The following is a 26,673-nucleotide window of genomic DNA, read 5'->3' as shown; positions in this document are numbered from 1 at the left end:
AGGCTCCCATGAGCCGTGGCAATATCCCGGGACAACGCTAGGAAGGAGAGACTCGTATTCTAAAAATAGGTCCTTAATAGTATTTTATACAATCGAGTATCGTGTTTAACGAAGCTTGCTGAGTTGCCTAAGTAAGGTATGAGACTGAAAAGCTTGATTATATCACTATTGTATACAATACTTTTTCTACGAGTCATCTAAAATAATACTTTTTTTACTATAAAACCTAAATAATTAATGAAAGTGGGTAAGTATCTCAGTAGAAAAAATTCAGTACAAAAGACATAAACGTGTGTCTAATGTCTATTTAGTCCCGCCCCGCGCCCGTTTAGCCTTTTCTATGGGAGCGCGGCGAGACGTGATTGGTCGATTATTTTCTAGTATTTTATAGTTGCATACAGCGTATTGAAATGAATATGATATGTAGTTCAGTTGGGAAAAATGAAAAACACGCAATTATAGTTTGGTATACGAAATCTTAATGTAGTTACAGTCGACGAGTAGAAAACGGAATATTATGGTTGAATTTTTTTCGTCATCACCTTGGTACATACTTGTTAGAACGTAACGGAATACAGACGATAAAAGCACGACCATCATAGGCTCGTTTGAATATTGCGTAAGATGAAAGGGGATAACGTCGCGTGACGCATGATTCCTTCTTCATACAAACGTAGTCCCCATTTTCCTCTCTGGATATTAACATGATAGAAAATATTTTTATGAATTTTTATGTATGTTAACCACTTTATGCCCTTTCGTTTAAGTTTTTAGATTTTCAAATATTAGAGTTAGGAGTATTTAAAGATTTGTATGGAATTCGTTTTTAGCTCTATAATAGGCAAAAATCGAAAAAAGTTGAACAAAGAAACATCGCTGTGGGAAAGGTACAATAAACAATTTAATAGTTATTTGTGTCCCAAGGGAGGAAAAGTACGAAAATGCGTGCCGCGTGTAAAAGGCGAGGGTGGCAAACACGCGGGATGGAATGTCCTACGTTTCTTTCCGTGGTGCGCATACTATTTTTCTGCTCGACGGAGGCGGAAAGCGACAACTTCGTTTAGCGCAGCGGGAGCAAAGTTTTCAATAAAATACGCTTTCCGTCCGTCTAACAAAACCGTCAACGTTCAAAACTAACAGTATAGTCTATAAAAGACGCACCAAACATGAAATAGCAATTAAAGTACTAAATAAACGGAGTGCTTAAAGAAAAGCCTATGATACTCAGACCAAAATAAAAGAGCTCGCGAAGCACTAATATTAAATTCATTGTATTAATGAAGATGCCAGACGGCTCCAGAGTACTCCAGACCTTGGCAACAGGCCAACCTGTGACCACTACAGACTTACTCCAAATTGGTCACTGACAATTCAAGTAAATAAAAATAAAAGCTTTCGAAGATTTTTTAACCCGAAAAAATCATAAAAGGTAAAATAAAGTTCGAGTCGGACTCGCCCACGAGGGTTCGGTACTTTTTAGTATTTGTTGTTATAGCAACAGAAATACATCGTCTGTGAAAATTTCAACTGTCTAACTATCACAGTTCATGAGATACTGAGAGACAGCCTAGTGACAGACTGACAGACAGACGGACGGACAGCGGAGTCTTAGTAATAGGGTCATTAAAAATATAATGGGTTATTTATTACGAAAAGTTATACTCTAGAAGATAGAACATATTATCAAGTAACACTTGCGGCCCGATTCGAAGAAAGATTAAGACACTTTTAAGATCTTTAAAAGATCTTTAACTAAACGACATGTCAAAATAATATCTATCTACGAAATTTGTAACGTCAAAGGGACATTGGTTGCCTGAATCGAGCTGCTTCTGTCAATTATACGACATACAAACGATATCTAAATGAGAACTTATCTGAACCAGCGGTGGCAGCATGGTTCCATTTTTATCACTTGTCACTATGCCCGTCACTTTCGCGCTTACATACTTGTTAGAACGTGACAGGCATGATGACAAATGATAAAACGCGGGCCATCTTAGCCCTACAGCGGTGGCATGAGGGTTCCATTTTTATCACTTGTCACTATGCCCGTCACTTTTGCGCTTATTAGAACGTGACAGGCATGGTGACAAATGATAAAGATCCGACCATCTTAGCTCTACAGAACTTTTCGTTATCGTATCTCATTCTTCGAATCGGGCCGTTTAGATAGAATAAATAGTGTTTCGAATGAAACATTTTTTAGTTGTGTTATGATATATACCAAAGATGTTTCTGAATTCCTTCATTTTGTTTCTTCGTTTTAAACTGATTTTGATTCTGATACGACCTTGACGATCGTCTTGGCATCTCATGCACGATTTTCACTTTATTTCGCATGCACCAACCAGCGTGAACGATCTTCAAGGTCGAATCAAAATAAGATCAAAACCGTAACAAGTTTTTAGATCTGAATCAGGCTCCAGGGTGCCTAGCCAAGATGTCAATCGTATCACTACCACAACGAAACGCTGTCTCTCTATCGCACTAAAGGCCAGCCCGTACTAGCGTCTCCCGAGCGTCGGCGTCTAGTCAACTCTATGGCTGCTACTCGACGCAACGTTGGCGCTATTGCGCAGCGACGCCATTTTTCATAGCGCTAAAGACGCCGACGCTCAAAAGACGCTATTGTGGGGTGGCCTTTAAGAGAGACATATCAATCGATCAATCACTTTATTTTGCAATAAAAATGGTTGGTTTATAAGTGTTATGACAATATTCTCACCTTAATTAGCCATAATCTATAGCATGCAAAATATTCACAACTATTCATATACGTTGTAGTAGCGCAAACGATTGGCATCTTGGCTAGGCACCCTGTTCTTCTGGGTCGAGTAGACCCACCGCAAAGTGATTTCAATTTAATTAACTTGCACTAAATAAAATAAATCACAAAAACTGTCAAACGGAATGAAACGAATGGAAATGATCTGTCTGTGCATCTCCTTTGACACTGCGGTAATTAAACTCTCTTAATTAAAAGTCTATCTGCTCTTGATAACCTTCAAAACCTCTTTCTATTTTAAGATACAATATAGGACCTTATCTCGAAATCCTAAGGTTCAAAATAAAGACTAATTAAAATCTTTTCCTCACAATGCTAAGATACAAATGCAACTCTATTACTGGGCTATTTAAAGTCGAAATTTAAATAATAGGAATGGTATATTGAGAAAACCGATGCCCATCTGCAGCCAGATAAGTTATTTTCCAAACATTGTACCTAACTAGGCAATATTGTAGTTGAAAATACGATCTTCTTACTCAAGAATAAGGCTCAAAGTTTAGATATATTACAGCACAATAAGACATTGTGAAATTGGATTGAGGTTCGTTAAAGTAGTTTTATGGAAGTAAAGAAGTTTAAGAGTTGCCAGTACAGAGCCGCCTCCATACAATAAGTTTGCAATATTCTTACCGCTGGAGTTAAACACAATATTTTTCATTACACTTGCGAAGAAAAAAACTAAGTTTAAAGCGAAATGATTCTTAAATACGGTGACATTTCGAAAATTTGACCGCCATATTGTAATTATTGACAGACGTAGACAGTCAACAAGCGTTGACAGTTACTTTAAAAAGCTCGTAACTTGTGTGTTGCTTTACATTGCGGGCCGAATTATTTTGTATGGTTGATATTTTCATTGTATTTCTAAGCAAAATCTATGTCAATATAATGCCAACCACCGTTTAAATATTCGCACGTATTGAATTACTGCATACCTACCTCTGTATACCTACATAAACATTATGCTGAGGGATATATTGGTCATTTAGCAGTACCTTACTTAAAATATACAAACTAGTAAAATTCTAAATGACTTCGTTTAAGCGTCAAAAACCAAAACAATCTTTCATTCAGCACATAGGTCATAATTATACGTCTAATTTGGTGTAAGAATTGTCAGTCATTATTTTTTACTAGTCTTTGGTAATCAATATCTTCTTTAGCCATTCCTTTGCTTCGATTTATTCAGCTTGGTATGGACAGTTGGATTTTAATTAATACTTCGTAAATCCTAAGGAATCCGTGGTTTTAACTTAGCGGACTTTATTATCTTTTTAGGGTTCCGTACCAAAAAGGTACAAAAGGAACCCATATTGTGTGACTCTGTCCGTCCGTCTGTGTATCGCTAAATATCTCGAGCCTCTTAAGCTATCGATTTGAATAGTTATGAACAACGCTAACCCAGACACACTGAAAGAAAGTCTTTTAATTTTTAAGGAGAGGTGGGGGGGGGGGGAAGTTTTAAAGTCTAGTGACTAGGTCAAGTGGCGTACCTATCATTTGAAAATGCTCAAATTCTACTTTCCAATTTTTTTTTCTTTTTATTAAAATCAGAATAAACCTCTTAGTCTTAGACATATGTGACGTCCCACGGGTCCCAAGGTAGGTACCTACCTTATGGCGGTTGGCACTTACGACGCGACGCGTAGCAGCGTATTCGTATATGAGTGTGATTAACAGCGTAAGCGTCACCCGCCATAAGGTACCTTTTCCCGTGGTCACATATATATATACCTGTTTACTACGAAATATTTTTTGCTGCTGAAACGGAGACGCTTTGCGCTCGCTTAGTCCGATACAATTACATTGTGTAGGTACAGTCGCCATCAGATATATCGGAGCGGCCAAGGTGTTCATAAATATCTAAATACGCACTCTAACACCATGTCAATAGAGGCGTGTTCCGATATTTGTGAGCACCTTGGCGACTGTATAATTAAATCAGGCAGGACTAAAATAGTCAATATTTTACTGGATTTTAATCCAAATAATAACAAAGTACAAAGTGTTATAAAGGTACTGTTTACTGTTTTTGTCGCTTTCAGTAACCAATCAAAAACTCCGTACAAAACTTATATATTACGGTACCGTACCAAATTCAATTAAAACTTTTGTTAATTTGCTGTCTTACAGTTTTTTGTGATCTAAATATAATATATTTTTCGGTAAAATATGAGCTGTCAGTAACTTTGTTCAGGGTTGTCTGCTTTTACGAAAATTATTATTTGATTTTTAATAAAACTTTTCAACTTATTATGAAAAGGTTTGATTTAGTTGATAAATATCAACTTAATTTTACCAAAACTTTGTAAATATTTATAGTTTTTGCTTTTCTTGGTAGTTAAATATACTTACAACAATTTTATTAAAGTTCCTTTGATTTATTTGTTTGACAGAGAGAAAAATGCATTCCAACTCTGTTTTTTTTTTAGTCCGACTCGCACTTGGCCGGTTTTTTTTTATTTGTCATGCATAATATATTTCCCTTTATTATTATTTGTTTACCTACATAAAACTATAAAACAGACTGCTAGAAGTTTAATTCAGAATATAAACACCTTCAGCCTTTACACATTAAAACATTTACTGTGTTGTCTGCCATTTACCTAAGTGCCAAGTCTAGTCATGTCAAACCTCAGTTCAGTGCAGTTCCACACGAGATTTACCTAAAGCAATTTCTCAGAGAATCATATGATATAATAGAATGTATGGCTCAGAGCCACGCCTTGGGTTATTGTGTTCGATGCCTGTGCGAGGCATAGCTGTAATTCACATACGAGGTAATAGTGGTTCTAGTCGGTATTATGTAGGTAAGTGAGTACTAAGAATCATGATATTTACTATATCGAGCACAGGTTTAAAATGATGCTTACGATTAAAGATAATTGTTGTGCGTATAAGTTTTTGGCAAAAATTGAATTTTTGGGACAAGCTTTTATCGCTGACGGTACTTTTCTTTCCACAGGCAACTAATTCATCGAGACAATTCTAAAAATCCCAAACACAATTAGGTTGGGTTGTTTTATCACAGAGTTCCTATGGCTATCTCCTGTCTCCATCGTCAGATCAGATCGATGGTACCATAATATTGCATTGTCACTCGACTTACATATGTATGTAAATTTTCAGGTTCATCGGAAACCGGGAAGTGGGTCAAATTTAACTTGCAAGATTTGACCCGTATCTACATACATAGGTACATTGCAAGCTTGTAAAAAGGGACCCATCACGTACCTATATGTGAACCACGGCCGGCAAAACATCCCACTTTGTCGCTTGCCATAGGGACGAGATTTGCTTGTATATTTATACGAAGGCATCCTTATGGCAAGCGATAAAGTGGGACGTTTTGCCGGCCGCGGTCACATAATGAGCATGAGTGCGAAAGAGGCAAAATACAAATAGAAAACTGTGACTACTTTCGAGCTTAATAGCGGCCGCTAATAGCCGTCTGAATGTACTAAAACGTAAGGTTATGCGGTGCGTGAACAGTGTAAACTGTAACGACGTAAAACATGGGATGCCCCAACAACTGTGTTACTTTAATAGAACATTATATTTTAATAATTCAGGCTTGTTTTGTTAGTGGTAAACAACAAGCAACTTTGGGAGTTTAAGTAATGTTAAGATATTATTTCATTTTATAAATTATCCTAATAGATCTGTGGGGCACAATGGTAACGCAGTGGTAATAATAACAGAGTTACCTACAGTAGAACAGTTGTAATAAAGGAAAAATAAAGAACTTTATTAAATCTTATGTAGGTAAAATATTGTAAGTTAATTGTATTAAATTCGGAGTTTTCTCATAAGTTTCCTATTTTTTTTTGCGTTATAAATTGATTTCAATTTGTAAACGGACAAGTTTGCAGGCATTATGTCTACAATACATTTTCTCAGCTATACCTACTATAATAAACACATATAAAAAATAAAATAAAAAGCCTTTTATTTCCCGCAAAATTAATACTTACAATTATTTTGTTTCTTACTTTATGACGGTTAGTAAACCAATTTTTGTTTTTTTTTTTGCTTATTTACTAGTTTTGGAATTGTTAGTTGTTTTATAAATAATTTGTAGGTACATCAGGAACCCCTCTTAGGTGAAGGCCTCTTAATAAACACATAAGTATGTGTAATATCTGGAGCCCGATTCAGATATAATAACTTGTGACAGTTTTGAACTGGTCTTGATGCAACCTTAACGACCGGCCCGATTCGAAGAATGAGATACGATAACGATAAGTTCTCATTTAGATATCGTTTGTATGTCGTATAATTGACAAAAGCAGCTCGATTCGGGCAACCAATGTCACTTTGACATTAGAAATATCGTAGATAGATCTTATTGGGATCACAGCGGAATCGAAATGAACGTCAATTTTGACATGTCGTTTAACTATCGATCTTTTAAAGATCTTTCCAAGATCTTAAACGTGTCTTTATCATTCTTCGAATCGGGCCGGATCACTTAATTTTGCATGCACCAATCAGTGTGAGCGATCTTCGAGGTTGTATCAAAATGAAATCAAACTCGTAAAAAGTTATTAAAGTTATTAATCTAAAACCAGGCTCCTACTTATACACGACGGCATCAAAAAATCAGTTTTCAGCGAATTCAGTCCAAAATTTCGTACTTATTATAACTGTATTGAATGCAACCTCCATCATACAAAATATTTTCATTCAACAGGCGAGACCTGAAAACATACTTTACTTATTTGAAACACGGAACTAATTCAAGCCGTCATGAATGCAGAGTGTATCCCGAGCGAAACCTTTTACGTCCTACGGCTATCTGCCAGAGGAAACATTGCCATGGCTTCTAAAGTGTGGGTGAGGCAGTTTCGCAAACAAATTCAAGCCAATCGTACACTCTAACGCCACAACGCGATTGGTTGATGAGTTCGCATCGCGCGCGCGATTGGTCGCAACTCTTTGCGTTAGACTGCACGATTGGATCGAATTCGTCAGTGACACCACTGAACTAGCACCATTCTTAGTGCCCGTAAGGCCCGTCCTTAGATATATGTCAATGTTTACGGCCCGATTCGTACTTTAATATACGTCGAATATTAGGTCCAGATACGACATGGATCGGATATTTCAGTGTCAAGAGTGACAATTTTGTATATTTTCTTATTACGATTCGTATCTGATTTATCAACTCGCGTGTACTCGGAAACCGTTTGGAATGTTCATGTATTGTTCGAGGCAAAAAGCAAGCGTAAAATATAGCGCCCCCTTTATTCCATCTCGTTTACATGAAAAATAACTCTTCGCGAGTATGCTCGCCGTACAATGTGCGAAAACAAATCTAGTTGCGCTTTTACATACAAACGCATTTATCACTAACTGGTTTGCATGTAAAACACAGATTTTAAATAAATAAAATAAATAAATAAATAAATAAATATTATAGGACATTATTACACAAATTGACTAAGTCCCACAGTAAGCTCAATAAGGCTTGTGTTGAGAGTACTTAGACAACGACATATATAATATATAAATATTTATAAATACTTAAATACATAGAAAACACCCATGACTCAGGAACAAATATCCATGCTCATCACACGAATACATGCCCTTACCAGGATTTGAACCCGGGACCATCAGCTTCGTAGGCAGGGTCACTGCCCACTAGGCCAAGCCGGTCGTCGATTAACTTTCAGGATTTTTACACCTTATTAAAATACACCCAATATCATCGGCGAAACGAAATGCTACAGACTTCGCTGGTTCGGCCATTTACTGAGGATGGGTGAGGATCGGGGTGTTAAGAGAGCTTATTTGGGACGAACGACTGGTCGCCGTCCAGTGGGTCGGCCCAGATACCACTGGAGCGACAGTGTACAGGCGGATCTGTGCCAAATCAAAGCCGATAACTGCCAGGAAGTGGCACAGGATCGGGACAGGTGGCGTTCTCTCGTTTTCGAGGCCAAGACCCTCTTTGGATCACTGCACCACAATAGTTAGTTAGTTATTAAAATATACCGGATGGAACCCTCTAGAATACCTCGACGTGTCTTGCTTGGTGCAGTTGCGTATGCTAAAAGGAACGTTGGAAGACCGATGCTGCGCTTTAAAGACTGTGTTAAGCGAGACATGTCAGCATTTGAAATCGACCACCATGCCTGGGAAACTTAAGCTGAAGACCGTATATATGCTCCTGACCGTTTTCGGCCACGGCGACTGCTTCAGCTCCTTTTTTGGCGTTCATGTGCTCTCGTGTGGCTGACGTAGCCGATCTTGTTGGCAAAGACCCGTGCGCACAACGGGCACGAGAGGACACCATCAATATAATTATAGCTGATCACCGCTGATGGTCGGGCTTTCAGCTCATCCCTCTTGTCGTCCAGTTCTGTTCGACGACGGGATTCAAAAATATCCCTTTGTTTCCTTATCAAAGATCTTCACCCAGGGCGGTTGGCGGTCTGCTTCTGCCACTGTAGGGGCTCAATGTCGCAGTTGTTCATATGGCGTTTAATCACGTCTTTGTACCTGAGGAGTTGTCCGCCTTGCTTTCGCTTGCCTTCCTCTAACTCGGAATAAAAGATTCGCTTAGCCACTCCACCCTCCACCATTTTTTAAATGTGGCCGCTCCAACGTAACTGTCATCGCATGAGGTAGACTTCGATTTCACCCACGCCTTTGTACATTCTTATACCTCTTACGTATATCTTTTACTTTTGATTTGTGCCTTATGTATAAACTCGTTCATGTGCAATTAAGTGATACCTATACAATACATAAATTATTACATTTCCGGGCAGAGAGATGGTTACTGCTACTATTATACTGTGCTAATAACTCCCTTATTCATAAAACTATAGAAGAACTGACCTGAATCATTTTATATTTTATCTCTATATTCTTCTTCAAGTGCATTGCATAACTGAGCTTTTAAAAAGAAATATTTTATAGGTACCTGATTCTCACAGAACCTGGTGTTTTTGGGTTCCTTTAACTCATAATCATTAGCATATTTAATCCTGATGCTAAAAAAATGTTCCAAAAATTTGTATGGAAACTGTAGTTTTCACTACGTCAGCCACATACAAGTGAAAAAATATCACACCAAAAGGCGACATAGTGGAACGGACATTTTGGAACATATCTTTTTATGGTTAAATTATTCTGAGTAATTAATATGCTTATTCTGACTAAAATAAGCCAAAGAAAGTCCAGATTTATAAGAATCAGGTTTTTAATATTTATTTTTGAAAACGCCCAGCTTCAATTAACTAGTGAAGGTAAGCACTCAACTTCGCATATTTTTTTTGTCCTTGGTGCGGCGTACCTAAGTCTTGGTCCATTCTCGGACCGAGACTTAGGTACTCGTACTTCTCTCTTATGCAGACACGATTTCCTTCGACAGCTATTTTTCTTACCTAAGTAAAAACGACAAATTAACACAAATGATTCATAGATAATTGATGCTCGTAGCAAGGTTATGAATAATAAAAGTACAGTCACGTCTTAAAATATCGATACGGACAAAGTGCCAAAAATATATGGGATATATTTGTAAAAGGCTGTTTGTTTTCTAAATAAATAAAAAATAAAAATAAAAAATAAGGTCGTGTAAACATATTTTTGACACTTCGATCGTGTCGATGTTTTCAAACGTGACTACAATAATATAACGGCGCGCTTATGTTGAAAATTATTTACAGACATCTGTTTTAAAGCCAGTTTGGCAGCTTCCCAAATTTCCCGATACTGACAGTACCTAATAAATTTAATAATAAAACTGATAACGAACGATACTTAATAGTCAGACTCGAAATAGTGGAAATATGTAACTAGGGAAACCGGTCAAATTGTTTATTAAAGATATTGATTTGTATGCTGCTCGCCTCGTAGTCCACAACGTCGGATGTGAACGTCCGACCAATATGCGATTTTGGCCTAATGATAATAATTCACGCAGTCTCTTGCTTCTTAACTAACTCTGGTATTACTCTTATTTTTAGTTTCTGACATACAGAAGGTAATAAAGGCTGGATTAGACAATTTTCAATTTTCTCGCTAGGTATATATCTCGTCAGCCTTAACTTGACATCCGAGTTTTTCTTTAGTCTTTCCTCTCAAATGTTTTGTTTTTATAAATGGCGGTTGGTGACTTGAGGCCTTATGCATCTAAATTGCAGACGTATACGAGTTTTTGTCTATAAAGTAACAGAACTATCCGTTTATTGGATTTTAACTTAATACCTTATATTTAAAATATGTACTGTTCAATTAGAAAAAAAAACAGATCAGATAAATTTTGCATAAATACCCTCTTTTGAGATAGTAAAATTTAACGTTTTTTACTTATCCAAAACAAGAGGTCAAAAAATGCTAAATTTAAAAAAATGGTCCAGATAGCTTACCAATATACAGGACATATTGACAATCAAAAGTGCTAATTCTGTTTTGGCTCTCCAGAAAAGTTTTTTTTTTCATATTCAAACTTATTGTGTTAACTTGTGGTGAGACTTATTACTTGTTGTAGTTTAAATCTTATTTCTAGGAATTATTTGACCAGAAAAATAACAACATTGCTCAGACTCGGCCAGTAATTAGGGGGAGTCCGGGAGACTTGCCCAGATGGGAGACCTAAACCATTTTATAAAAAAAAGTACCAAAACCAAATTACTCATTTTATCGGCACTCTAATATTACCTAAAGATACCTATCCGGACATGATATATGCATGCTAAACAAATATATTTTGATTTTGAGAGTTTTCTTTATATAATGGTTACCATACTTATTTCTCGACCAGGTACTTTTTTTTTAATATACTACGTCGGTGGCAAACAAGCATACGGCCCGCCTGATGGTAAGCAGTATCCGTAGCCGTACTCCAGAGGAGTTACATGCGCGATGTCGACCCTAACCCCCCTCCCCCTCGTTGAACTCTGGCAACCTTACTCACCGGCAGGAACACAACACTATGAGTAGGGTCTAGTGTTATTTGGCTGCGATTTTCTGTAAGGTGGAGGTACTTCCCCAGTTGTGCTCTGCTCTAGATCTGGAATGTCATCCGCTGTGCTGTGCCCTACCACACAGAGCGAGATGACATTCACAATGCCCATACCTCTCTTGTGGACGTAGTTTAAGGACGTACCCGGGTCCACTTCTATAAACTTTACGTATTTAGACTTTGATGTACGTTGTCTGCCATTCAGTGTTAAACTCTCGCTCACTTTCCACCAACTTTTAACCAGCACAAAGAAACTTCACCACAAATTATATCCTGACTTGTCTACATCTACAAATATATTTCTACAAAGTTTCGCTTTGTTTGCCCCGAGTCAGGGGTCGCAAACAGCACCTTTTAACAACTTTAAATTTCGCTTGCAGTAATTAAGGTGTTTTCTTTGAGTAGCTGTCAGTCTTTTAATTGACTATATATTTTTTCTTTAAGGAAAAGAGAAGATCGTTATTTCGACTAAGACGACGTAAGGTTTTGATGTTCTATTTTAACGAAACTTATCTACTTACGCGATTAGGTACCTACGACCCATTTAATTAAACTAAAAACCGGCCAAGTGCGAGGCGGACTCGCGCACGAAGAGTTCCGTATTTATAAAAACGGCAAAAAATTATGTTTGTTGTATGGGAGCCCCCCTTAAATATTTATTTTATTCTGTTTTTAGTATTTGTTGTTGTAGCGGCAACAGAAATACATAATCTGTAGAAATTTCAACTGGCTAACTATAGCGGTTCATGAGATACAGCCTGGTGACAGACGGACGAACGGACGGACGGACAGCGAAGTCTCAGTAATAGGGTCCCGTTTGACCCTTTGGGTACGGAACCCTAAAATGACTCGAAAATGACTTAAATTAAAACATGTTAACATGTAGGTATATGTAAATTACGAACACGGTAAATGCATTCCTTTTGAAACTCTTATGAAAACATGCTCTTAGTAAACAGTATTTTCAAAGCATAACTTTCACGTATAGAGAGCGCTATTTTCCAGACTCGATAAAAAGCACCCGTTGCCAAATATATCGGGTACAAATAAACAAGACTCTAGCGTTCATTTTCAGGACCTTCTAGTAACAATTTTATTAATACTACGTAGGTGGCAAACAAGCATACCGCCCGCATGATGGTAAGCAGGCTCCGTAAGCTACGCACGCCTGCAACTCCGGAGGACTCCGCACCCTTGTTAGTTACATCGTGGTCCGTTATTTACGATAAAAATGTGACTGGCAGCGAACTGGACGCAAGCGGCGTGCGGCGCGGCGAGTGGCAAATCAAGGCTGTAATACATTTGGTCGAGCTCGATGTATGAATGGCCGTTTGCCGCGCGCCGCCTGCGTCCAAACCAGCCTTATAAGTAACCATTTACATTTTTAAATAGTCTTCAGTTCAAGGCGGGTAAAGGATGACTCAGTCTAGAATGATCCGAGTCTTCGTTTTCTATAGAGTATCAGTATCAAGTGATCACCGATCACCGATCACAGGAAATAATGTGTTGAACGCATCGGCCGGACTCGGATCGTACTAGCGTTACTCATCTTTCAAGCATCCATGATAATAAAATACACAAATCTTATATTTAGTAATAATAATTGAACAAAATATGGAAGTTGCCAGACGCACGCGATTCCAATACTGTAATCGTTTAACCGCCTTAAGGAAATGCTACTTAAAATGTATTCAAAAAATAACTGTATTTTTTTTACTATACGGTTCCTTTTAGACGATTACCGAGTTACGTCCTAATCGAAATAAACTCGAGATAGCTCGATGTTAGCTAAAGGGGTTCAGATAATTTTTAAAAGCCATTTATTGCGGTTGAATCGAACAGATTGCAATGCGAGAGTTCGATTTTAGGACTAATATGGGTCATTCTCAAAATATATGAATGCGATCAGACTCAACTCCGTCAAACTTTTCATACATTTGTGGTTTGACGTAGTTTAGACGCAAACACAAATCTGGAGAATGGCCCATAAAACATTTCAGTCTTATATATTTTTAAATAAAGTATGGAAAGGAACTTTTGTCGCATCGATATTTTTACAAGCTTTTATTTAACTTGCCCTGTATGGCTAATATGTTCGGCTATTTATCATTTGTCACCATGCATGTCACGTTCTAACGAGTATGTAAGCGCGAAAGACAGACATAGTGACAGGTAATAAAAATGGAACCATGCTGCCATCGCTGTAGGGCACAGTTTTTTTGTTATGATAGAGGAGGCAAACGAGCAGACGGATCACCTGATGGTAAGCGATTACCGCCGCCCATAGATACCCGCATCATCAGAGGGGTTGTAGGTGCGTTGCCGGCCTTTAAGATGTGAGTACGCTCTTTTCTTGAAGGTTTGAAGGTCGTATCGGTCCGGACAGTCGGCTATTTATCATTTGTCACCATACATGTTTCGTTCTTACAAGTATGTAAGCGCGAAAGTGACGGGTATAGTGACAAGTGATAAAAATGGAACCATGTTGCCATGTATGTTATTTTGTTAATATCAAATCTTGGAAGCTATATTTGATCCACTTCCCGATTTTCGATTGAACTGAAAATTTGCATAATTGGGTTTGCATAAGTCGGGTGACAATGCAATATTATGGTACCATCGAGCTGATCTGATGATGGAGCCAGGAGGTGGCCATCGGAACTCGGATGAAATGACGCAACCTGTTTTTGGGGTTTTTAGAATTGTCTCGATGAGTATTAGTTGTCTGTGGTAAGAAAAGTACAGTTAGCGATAAAAGCTTGAACCAAAAATGTTTTTTTTTTGCCAAGAACTTATTACTTTTGGATTTGTGTTCATCGATATACGATAGTAATATATAGGCTATAGCATGTTTTAGTAATGGGATCTAATACGATCAGACCAAGCTAACTCTGCGTGGCATTAACAATGACACGGTGTGAAAATGTCATAATGAATGACAAATCTCTATGGAAATATGACGTTTATTATGAGACTCCCTCACTTTGTTGTGTTCCACGACGGACTTTATGATTTAAATAAAAACATTTACAATAGAACTCACTATTTCAGCAGATGTATTTTAAAAACAGGGTGAAATTGTTATGATTTACCACGCACGGACCCAGACCGCCAACCTATATTTTTAAATGACTTATTTAATAAAGTTAAGTAGCGAACAGCGATGGTCATTTTATTTTAAAAACCGGACCGGACTCTTGTTAATTGGTGATCCCTGGCTGAGAGGTGGTGGATGTAGGTCATATCGAACAGCTTATACTACTTACGAGTATAAGGCCAACCCCAAAATCGCGAAAAAAAATCTACCATCTCATACATTTTGGTGAACCACATGTCAATGTTTTATATGGAACAGCTGATTTTCATAATACAAGTGGTTCAGTATGACCAAAGAGAATTGATTGTAAATTTGTAATCGATGTGTAAAATCTAAGAAAAAAACGTGATCCTTATTCATCCAAAACAGATGGCGCTGATGTACTGCGCCATATGTATTGCGGTCACTGAATTGTCAAACGTCAAGTTTTGACAATCAGAGCTGTCCAGCGCACATCTCGTTTACCTGTCAAATTCGAAGCGCGAAATTGTCTCCACCCATATTCACCCCTCCGGATATGGTCAAACATAACCATTTCACCCTGTATAAGTAAATATAACAGGTATTTATTTATGCCAATCCACTTACTTAAGTAATAACAAGGTACTTTGTGGCCTTTTGTGGATAAAAAGTATTCAAGGAAAACCTCGCAGCAAAATGAGGGTCTGCTCTGTATTCATTTGGAATATTATTTTTAAAAATATATTGTACTTAGTAAAGAAAAAGTAATTGGAAATATACCTGGAGGCTAAATAGACTTTTATTAATGACAGTTCATGAAATGCTGACCTTTACTTTTCAAGGCTATCACATTTTAGTGAGTTATTATATGAGTGTGCGTGTGCGTGTGCGTGTGCGTGTGTGTGTGTATGTTTGTGTAGTCTGGCTAGGGCTACATATCCTAATAATTCTTCCACCTGATCGTAATTTTTATCTTCCAACCACTTACAGTAATTTGGTACTATCGAGCTGATCTGATGGTGCCTGAATGGTGGAGAGTATAATCGTCGGTAGCTACTAGTAAACTCGAAACTAGGTTTATTGACCGAGGATAACCGAAGGTCTCCGATTCAGCTTGGGCAATGCTTTCGTTTGCTGGAATGTTGTCTCTGTTCTCCTCTGCTAAAGGCCACGATTCTCAACCGATTCTCGTGAAATTTTGTGAGCAAGTTCAATGATCATGTTCAAATATATTTATTTATGTCGATTCAATTTTTGTTTTTTTTTTTCAAAATGGTGGTGCCGTACATTTATTCAGTTTTAAGTTATGCTTGCGAGGTCTACAACTCACAGAGCCACTACAATAACATGTTTTATCAAAATGTCCTACCTTATAATTACACTTTAGACGAATAAACAAATGAACTGTAAGTAGGAAGACAAACCTGTCCCCGAGCACGGGACATTTGGCCGTTATCTCCTGCGTTGCTGATTAAATTCGGGTCGCTCCCGGGGCAATATTAGTTTTGCCAAGAAATTGGCCGTACTCCATCGCTTCCTAGTTGTTTGGTTAGTTTCCTGTCTCAGGTAGCTAATATACTAGCACCGAGAAATAAGGCTATAGGCAGATAGCCTATGCCTTACCACTGTTTTTTATCCGCGAGCGCAAATTGATAAAGATAAAATAAAGATAGTTTATTATTCAAGTAGGCAGATTACAATTCGCTTATGAACGTCAAATAAAGCTACAGCGGCTCTAACCTTTACCCGAGAAGATTTAAATCCCCCCTCAATTGGAGGAGGGTATCCCAATATGGACCGGCAAGAAACTCGGCGGGGCACATCTTGGTTCATTGGTTCATCATTAGTTCTGATTGTCAAACTTATATGACCGTAGTGTTAGATATTATTAGGTTTTTAAATTAAATAATAATACGCCACGTGTTATTTTCTAATAACAGACAATCACTTCCAGTATAATTATAATTTGTAGTGGTTGTAAATAGTTTTAAAGGTACTGGTTCAGGCAGACCACGCAACTCCCATACCTGAGGGCTCAAATTTTAGCTTCCGCAATCAAGATATTAAATATCGACACGGATAAAGTGTCAAAAATATGTAAACAAAACTTTATTACCTACACATTAAGGTAGTGTGTACATATTTTTGGCACTTTGTCCCTGTCGATATTTAATGCATTGATTGTACCAATTACTTTCTCAGAATTACTTTGTAAAAAAAATTAATCTGAAAAGAAATTGAAATAAATAGAAATCTCCAACGGCTCTGCCAGTGAAGGCTAATTTCGCAATTCCTATTAGAGCATGAATCTTTAGCTTCGAGCAACACCGGCTTCGGACACGTCATAAGGGAGAAGCCTAAGCGATATCTTACCGTACAAATATATCTGCCATTTTTTGCGGGGGAAACGTGCACACAGTCGCACTTCTCACTCACTACATACAAAATCCAATCTGTAATGACGACACAAATACATAGAACATGACACACTGCAAGGACAAATCTTGCACACCTCGATCTCTTTTTGTGTACGGACGAGTCACAATATTTATGCACCGCCATAGGCACAGTTGTACCTATGCTATGGCAGAGAGGACATAGTATGAATGCCGTCTCCGTTCCCTGCGTTGCTCGAAGATCTATAGACTTACAGTTATGTGACCGTCAGAGAAATTTCACATTTATCCGTTCCGATATCGGATGTACGGTACGACAAAGAAGCATAATGTGAAAAGTGACTTTTTAAATATATTTATTTATATTCTATTAAAGACAATAAATGGTCCAATGAGTGTTAGTTAATCCTAGCCCACGTTAGTACTTAATATCAAACTTATTTTGTCCTTTGACAAAGTTTCCACAACAAAAGACAAACAAGCTTATTAGCTATCATATTTAAGATGCTATAACTGCTCCCACGTACCGGCCGTTTTCTTGCGCCAGACAGCGTCGAAGCTATCTGTCCGCGTCGCATATTGCTCATTTCATTTCATGTATTTGCTTGTTTTGTAAATGGTTATTTTTAAAAAGAAAGTGTTAAAGAAAGGACTCGATGCCATGGCACACTCTCTAACAGCTATCTTTCTCCAAGGCTCATCCTATATGGGTTCGGAAAATGTGACAACGCTCTTAATCAACAGTTTTGTTACAATTACGTGCCGTAACCATACGCCAAACGAACTCTCATGACAATAACCAATTACCGTTAGTTAACACAAATTGTGTGGCTCCACTCTAATAATTTCAATTGAACTTAAATCCAATTGCAACTGTTAGCAAAATTCCCCGCTGGCCAAATCGAACCAATTTGAATGTAGCTTCATTCCCATTCAAAAAGTCACATTCATTTATTTTGAATTTTTAATTTACTGGCCGTCCATGAATGTGTGATGTGGGTTTTTGTTTTTCATGAAAACCGCGTCCATTGGGACGTTATGTATAAAAAATGATGTGCGAATGGAGAGGTCAAACTGCGTGGCTTGATGAACAAATGACCCCTGGAAATGAGATAACGAGCGAGCCGGCGGCGATCAGGGAAGCTGTTCCAATCGCTCATAGGTTGAACGCTCCGGTGAACGAATGAACCAGTGGGTTATACATAGATGTAGATTGTATGTCAAAATCACCAATCATTCCCATAATTGGTCTTTAAGAGAAAATTGGGAGTATTTTTGATATTTCACCGACATCTGTAAAATTTCAATCGCTTTATGCGTTAAAAGTTGGCTGTATTCATTCTTTATGTTTTTAAGATATTGCAATTAGTGTCAATATTATTAAAGTATTAAAACTATGTTTTTTTGTTCCAGTCATGGGCAGTAAGTAGCACCATTAATTTTAAAACAAACTCAAACTTAATCAGCTCTATAAAATAAAAAATAGTAAACACTTTCTTTCTGACCAAAGTCCATATAAAAATATAATACAATCTAAAAAAAAATAAAAATTGAGCAGTCTCGATTTCGCGACAGCAATGTTGAATTCAAATTCCGTTATGTGTTCCGAGTTCCAAACTTAAAAAAAAGTTGAAACGGCCATATCATATGAACCTATAGATCCATTAAACAGCCAAACAGGTAATCAACACTTATTATTACAATGTTGGTTCCGCGACTATTTAGCTGTTCAAATAGGTTGGCGTATTTTCGGCAGAAAAATACGCTTCTATTTTTATTATTCTATTTCCTTCGGTTTCAATTAAACGGACTCCCAAGGTCATTCGTCAATCCTGAGCCAGCAAGTAGCTACTTCCAAGTCTGGACAATAATGTAATAAAAACCGCGAGTAAGAATTATTACGAATCTTAATTTTAACTGGTATTGTATGAGCGTTTGACTCGCCGCCGCTCAACAATCAGAAATATACACAGCTTGTTATTTACCCCACTCGCCATTACCGCCTTTATTGCAACGATACAGGGGCGATATCTACGTTGAGGATACGCAGTTATCTTTGATGTCAGTGATTTCTTTTATCCTACGCGTAAATAGCTCATTAAAGTGGACGGAACTCGCCGGGAAATGGAGCGGCAACGGTGAAACATTCGTAATTTAAAAATCGAACTTGATTTGATAAGTCAAAGATCAAAATATTCCTTATTCAAGTAGTCATCACGCTTTAAATAGTCCTAAGTGTAGGTACACATATGACCTTAATCTTAACATCAAAGCACTTTATTGATGCAATTATAATTATTGACCTTAAAGTCAAGACCTGTAGTTGTGTGTCCACGAAACAAAAAGACTAAATACGGTATTGCGTGAACAAAAGAATCTTTTGGCAGGATTGGTCTATAGGACCCAAGAATTGATTTAAGAAGTGTAGCTACCCAGGTTTTTGATGTAGGTTAGGGATTTTAGCTTATAATACAATATACAGACAATAGCTGTTTGTTTATGTTCTAAGTCACATTTGGTATAATTTTCGACTAAATCAATAGATTAGACCATACCAAATTTCGCCTACTTAAATCAGTTCAGCGGTTTAAGCGTGAAGCGTGATTTCGATATATATATATATATATATATATATATATATATATATATATATTATATGTTACATGTTTTTACTTCGGAACGGTGTAAATATGATAGCACAAATGAATTCGGCGTCCCCGTAGCAAAGGGTCCTAAGTAGCAAACTACCAAAGGAAATCTTTTGTTCACGCAACGCCGTATTTCATGAGCTAGAACTACGACTAGGTACTGGAGAATAGTTCATTCCAACTAAATGCTTCCATAGCTACAAAAATAACGTAACTCAATATCCCTCTCAACTTAGCAAAAAACAATACCAGTTGGACAGAATCTTTATTGTTCTTTACATTGCAGAATAGAAAGTTGTAAAACTATAATCGGCACCAATCATGGGACATTTGAGAGAAAATTTGGAATATTTTTTATATTTCACCGACATCTGTAAAATTTCTACCGCTTTATGCGTTTAAAGTTAAATGTCCTACTCATCCTTTATGTTTTCTATGTATTTCATGGAAGCTACTGCAATTGGCTTCAATATTACTAACAAATTAAAACTAAGGTTTTTTGCTCCAGTCATGAGATGTATGGGCGCATTTTCAAACTAAAAAAAAAGAATATCAATGAAAAACTAAAATTTAGCAACTCTTTGGGCCATGTTTATGCTAAAATGTTGCCAGCGTTAAACAACTGATGGTAAATACATGTTTTATAGGATTTGTCAATACCTGCCATCCGATTACATGGTGCCAGTCCCATCAATATAAATTTTACTTCAAAACTATCTGCTAGCATCTAAAGTTCTAAACGATCTTAATATAGACTTAACACGAGTACAATACCGCGAGCACTCGAGTCCAGCCGTAGAACAATTGTATTGCTCCGCTGTTGTAGAGGCCGATTCTAATATAACTATTGGTTATGGTTTTGATACGACCTTAACGATCGTCTTAGTTATTGGCGCGCATTTCACACACGACGACCATTTCATTTCGTATACACCAATCAGCGTAAACCATCTTCAATGTGGAATCAAAAAAGATGGACATTATTCTAGTATAACATATATCTATAATATTGTATGCTATACTTAACTTATTAGCTACATACTAGTTTTCTATTCTGTAGCATTCGTTATGAGACTGCTAGCTTAACAGTCTACATGCGATTTATTTAGTAAAAAAATTTGACACTTGCTGAGACTTTACACCTCGAAATGATTTTTAGAATTTACTCTGATATTGGGTACCTTTTGCATCTCCAAATCGTATGTATTGTTAACCATGGAGTCTAATATACATCTCTGTTGTACTGTAGTAATTATTTATTTTAAGATTATTATGTAGATAAGATTAGGTATTGGCTGTTGTATTTATAAATGTTGCTTTGTATTTTTCATGTCACTATATGATGTTACTATAAATGTTGATTTGTAAAAGAGCCCTTGAGGTCTACTAGGCAGAATACATTTTAGAATATTGGATTTTTAAATTTGAATGTTCATGTGAAAACCGTCACAAGTCGTAAAATCAGAATAGGGTTACTGTTTGTTTTATAGTACTGGCATCTGATGGCTCTTTAAAATAATAGGAAGAGTGCTATAGTACATTGTGCAACGAGGGGGGTAAGTGAAATTTTGCAAACGAGTTTGCAAATTTCTTACCCCCGGAGTTACCTACACAATGTTTTTCGTCACAGTTTCAAAGAAAAAACTAAATTTTAAGCGAAATAACTCTTAAATACTGTGACATTTCAAACATTCGTCCGCCATTCAGCCAAGATTGAAAATTGTGTAAAAATATAACAAAAACAATTTGCAAACGTCAATGTTTTCAAAGTAAAACTCATTTACACCTACGTGGTTCGTATGAATTAGTGACATAGGTAATTAAAAAAACTCACTCGTGAGTTATAGTTCTTTTTTTCACAATCCATAACCGCAGGAACAATATAGGCCTTTATCATAGGCCTATATTGATATCGAGCAAGTCTGATGAAAAAGTTTTTCCAAGCTTAATATAAACGTATTTTTATCATAGAAATTTATAAGCGGCACTCGGTCGCTTGCTAAATCGGTACAGAAGTACCTCAAATGGAGTCTATATATAATTAGTCTATTCAATATTCATCTTAAAATAATGTTAGTAAAATACTTCCATATTTATTTCTATATCTATGAAGAAATTTGTAATTTATAATTAATTTTCGCATTCCATCCGTCTTTGTCATGCTCGTTTTTAAACATAAGCTTGTCTCTTTCGGTGTGCTTTCGCTCAGCCGCGACTAAAGGCAGCCGCGACTTGTACAATTTGTCACAAGGTAAGCGCTTCAATTTTGGAACGCCTTTTAGCTACGTGCGAAGTGCATGGTGGGGGTAAGTAAAGCGATCCCAGCGCATAAGGTGGTAAAAATTAAAACTAACTGCGGATAGCGTCTTTAACATTTCGTACAAGTTATGTAGCTCGAAATGAAACTTAAATTTACGATTACTCCTGAAATGTTCATTTAAATTGTATGGTGTAAGGGACCATTATAATCTGTATGAAATGCTTAATATAACTACGGTATTTAATTTGATAATTATGAATACTGTATCCGTGTAATAGCTTTGCAAATGCCACATATTATGTGATCTTTTTCTAGAAGTTAAGAATGGGTATAGTAAGTTATCCTTAAAAGATAGACATTCAACATCGAGGACTTTTTCTACACCCTTAAAAGAGAGACAACCCCACCATACATTGTGTCGTTATAGCTCAAACGGATTACGAGTAGACAGCGTAGACCAGCGAAATTTTTTCCGACAACATCGTTATATTTTAACCAATTTACACAAAACCTTAACAAGCTATATACCTAAACCTTCCTCAAGAATCACTCTGTTGATAGATGAAAGTAGTATAAAAATATGTTCAGAAGTTTTTAGTTTTGGAGTAGTTTTATAAGATGTAGGGAATTGACGTTTTCCCCTAGATTTGCAAATGCTAGATTGACAGTCGTGCACATAGCGAATAACCTATCTTGAGTTATAAAGCATTGAGTAAAATAAACAACGTAACTCGCCTATCGGTCACTCGGACATTAAGAGGAAATAGCCAGGCAAAAAACAGCCAGATGAGCCCCTTTTCAGATTTGAGAATTTTTGGTAAATATCTCCGTCGCGTTGACGGAAGTGGCTCTTATAGTGCGATAAAGACAACTGCAGCTCAGGTGAAAAATCCTGCGCTGTGTAAAAAGCTCAGAAATCGAGATCTTGTTCTTCTTTCTTCCTTTTCTCGTTCCTCCTCCAACACGTAACCAATCGTAACAAAATTTTGGGGACGGAATGAGTAAGAAATTATCTGTGTCTGATCGTTTCGATTTTTGCGTTTATTGTTGCGGATTTAGTATGCTAGGCGTCTCTATACGGCGCATTTATTTGGCCGTTTTAGCGCTTTTCAAAGTAACCTAGCTGATTCTTACAAAAACTTACAGTAACAGGTATTGGTAAATTAAACTCATATAAAAAAATAGACATCAAAGGGCCAAAATCCAGAGAGGAAAATATTGAGAATGCTTGTATGGAAAATTTACAACTAATGTTTCCTCTTAATACCGACAAAAATCACCTGAAGGTAAAAGTGGCAAATATATTTAGATTTATATATATTATAATATTATATGTACCTATCAGTGGCGGATCATTCAAAGAACTCGATTCCCACCGGCTTGTCTAAACTTTAGCCCGTTGAGTACTTTCACGATCGGTTCATGGAGAAAAGGAAAGCAAAATTAGCTCCGGGTTCCATACGAATGTTTGTGACGCGCCGCCACTGATATCTATTATAAGAATTTGTTGATCAGAGCCCCTAATGTAAATTTATTCGATAGCGCGACGTGACGTACGCCTTTGCGTTAAGTCTCATTTTGTATGGGATTTAGAAACAGCGCGCCAAGCGGAACGTTTTGGAAACTCAAAATCCCATACAAAATTAGACTTAACGCAAACGCGTACGTCACGTCACGCTATTGAATAAATGTACACTAGGGGTACAGAACAATTGAACAGATGTGGATATTTAGTAAACTAGAATAAATAACACAAATAACAGTTATTCACCATTACCAGGGCCACATACTTTCGTATCATCCCGCCTCGCTCAGCTTATTTTCGGGACATATCATTCAGGTAGTCCACTTACTGGGGGACGTAAGCCGGAAATATGGCACAGTTACCCTGCTATCATATTATATTAACTAGTGTTGCTATTTCTATAACGACCGTGCGCGTTGTAGGGTCTGCCATCTTGTGGCCTAAATCGAAAACATATCATGTACATTGACACTTTTTTATACTACGTTGGTGGCAAACAAACATACGCCCGGCTGATGGTAAGCAGTCTCCGTAGCCTATGTACGCCTGCAAGTCCAGAGGAGTTACATGCGCGTTGCCGAGCCTAACACTCCACACCCTCGTTAAGCTCTGGCAACCTTTCTCACCGGCAGGATGAGTAGGGTCTAGGTTTATTTGGCTGCGGTTGGCTCTAGTTCTTTAAAGACATCCGCTGTGCTGTGCCCTACCACATAAAGCGAGATGACATTCACAATGCCCATACCTCTCTTTTGGACGTAGTTTAAGAACGTACCCGGGTCCTTCATGTGAAAGCAAGGGCTGCCATATACCGTTCTCATACGTTTTCTTGTGCATAGTAGGTTCTGCCATCTTGTGGGCTACATTGGAAGCATAAACTTCACATTTACACCTCGCGCCAAAAATCTAGCGTCTCCTGTGCTGCCCCCTACAGTTTATGCACGCTCCTTATAGCAGACTGGAATTTTACCTTAGCTGTTTTACTAGTTTTTAGAATTTGACATAATAAACAGCCGCCTAAAAGTTCTATTTTTAATCAATATTGGATGAACCATTATGTGACATAATTGAACATAATGTTGACATCACTCGACGTTACATCTACCACGCACTTACATATTAGTACGAGCGAGATACACTGCACTTAATAAAATAAAATAATAACATGTCAATAAAAAAATTTGAATAGACAAATTCCGCTCCGCGCTGCCCCTGGACACCCTCTATCGTTAACAACAATGTATTATAACCACTGTATACCTATACTGCAGCTTTCCACACTTAAGGTTCTCTATGTTGCTCGAGGTGCTTACAGTTTCAATGACGAACTTCGATTTTCGCGGTAGGCCCCCTGAATGGCGGGTCGTTGGCAGTGAATGTGTTAAAACTTGGACAATACTTTTAAACACCAACTGTAGACAATATATCTCTATTAGCAACACTTTTATGGGTCGGCCAAGAAAATAGGTGTTTAAAATTAGGCCTTTTAGGTATAAGTGTGATGAGATGCTTAACTCGTAACTCGTATTTTATAGCAAAGTCAGTTTTTTCGTCAAAAAGATCCGTTGAAATCCATTCAGCCGTAATAAGCTAAAGATAGTCTCATACTCCAACGTACCTATTAAAGGTTCTCAAACTTTTACCTCGCCTCTTGCACGTCCGTTGAATTATGTAGCCGACAGTTTTTAAAGCAGACTCCGGAACTTCAGGATTCAGTAACGATTAAATAGACATTTAAGAAGTTATAATAAAGTAAGGACTTTTAGCATCGATTTATAATTTATTTTACTCATATACCAACGTCAAGAAAATAATTTGAAATAACTTTATATAAGATGTTAAATCAATACGGGATAATGTGGGAAAACCACATAGTATTGGTACTGTCAAGGTATTAAATATCGATACGGACAAAGTGCAAAAAAATGTATACACGACCTTATTGCCTATATGTATATTAAGGTAAGGTTAGTGTGTACATATTTTTGTCACTTTGTCCGTACTGTACCTAAGAGAGCTATTAGGGACCATGAAGCTAATGTAATACGAAAAATTACATTCTAATATAAAAAAAATTAAACCTGTTTTTTCCTAAGATCTAATTTATAAGTATATGTCATATAATTTAAGATTCTTCCATAGTGTCTCATTAATATTTAAAAAATTACATTAACATGTTGTTTTTACATGAATTATACTGCACATCAAACTTTCCTTAGGATATAGTTACCGGAAAAACATAACCGAATACCTAACTGAATATAAACCATTATTTTCCTTTTAATAAAAATATTCTTTGGATATGGAAATTTAAATTTTCTTCTTAGCAGACCGCCCCATCAAAAACATATTAGCCTTACAGGACAATAAAACAATACTAAACGAGCGCATTTAGCCTAATGAATATTATACCGCCAGAATCACCCTATAAAACTGCGGAACCACAGACATTTAAATACGATGCCTTTTTAAATGTCCGCCCCAACTTCAACTTTTTTAATAAGCCGACCCAACTGACTCTGAAAGATTAACTACCAAACTTCGTCCGTAAAACCAGCAAGGCTTCCGACCCTCTCCTTAACAAATGCTTCAACTTACCTGCTTACGTCATCGATGGATTAAAACACTTCTTAATTTGGTATTTGGATGAAAGTTCGAGGTAGGAGTGCCGCGAGCGCGCGACCGTTCGTGTCGGCGGGCAGGCGAGTACTGAAGTGGGTTTTTAAAATTCAGAGGGTCGGGAGGCAGCGACCCTAATGCAGCCTGCATTTGTCTGAAATAAAACGCTTTGTTTTACCCCTCTGTTATGATGTCTTGGTATCGTTTGAAGTTTTATCGATTTGTAGCTATTTGAAATCAATAAAGTTTAGTTTCAGTATGTTTTGTAGTTTGTGAATTAATTTTAGATTTACAATCTCCCAGAGTGTTAGATGTGAGAGGCCGAAGGCCTAAATTATCTTGCCTATCGTGTGTCTCAAGTACTTAAGGATCATAAATACTGTGCTCTAGCGTAAGTAC

The 26,673-nt window shown here is 37.2% G+C and overlaps 1 protein-coding gene across 4 annotated transcripts in view; it reads right to left on the bottom strand.

The window, feature by feature from the left end:
- Positions 1–26,410, bottom strand: part of LOC133529044 (uncharacterized protein CG3556) — a 186,881-nt gene extending 160,471 nt beyond the window's left edge. The window contains exon 1 of one of the 4 annotated variants that reach the window (XM_061866651.1): positions 26,254–26,410. The gene's annotated coding sequence lies outside the window, so the exon portion shown is untranslated. The remainder of the gene's footprint in view (positions 1–26,253) is intronic. The other 3 variants (XM_061866647.1, XM_061866653.1, XM_061866650.1) reach the window with 3 other exon arrangements.
- Between the last annotated feature and the right edge of the window lie 263 nt (positions 26,411–26,673).

This window comes from Cydia pomonella, chromosome 20 (genome assembly GCF_033807575.1).
Source record: "Cydia pomonella isolate Wapato2018A chromosome 20, ilCydPomo1, whole genome shotgun sequence".
Taxonomy (NCBI): Eukaryota; Metazoa; Arthropoda; class Insecta; order Lepidoptera; family Tortricidae; genus Cydia; species Cydia pomonella.
This window is presented reverse-complemented; position numbering and strand designations above follow the sequence as displayed.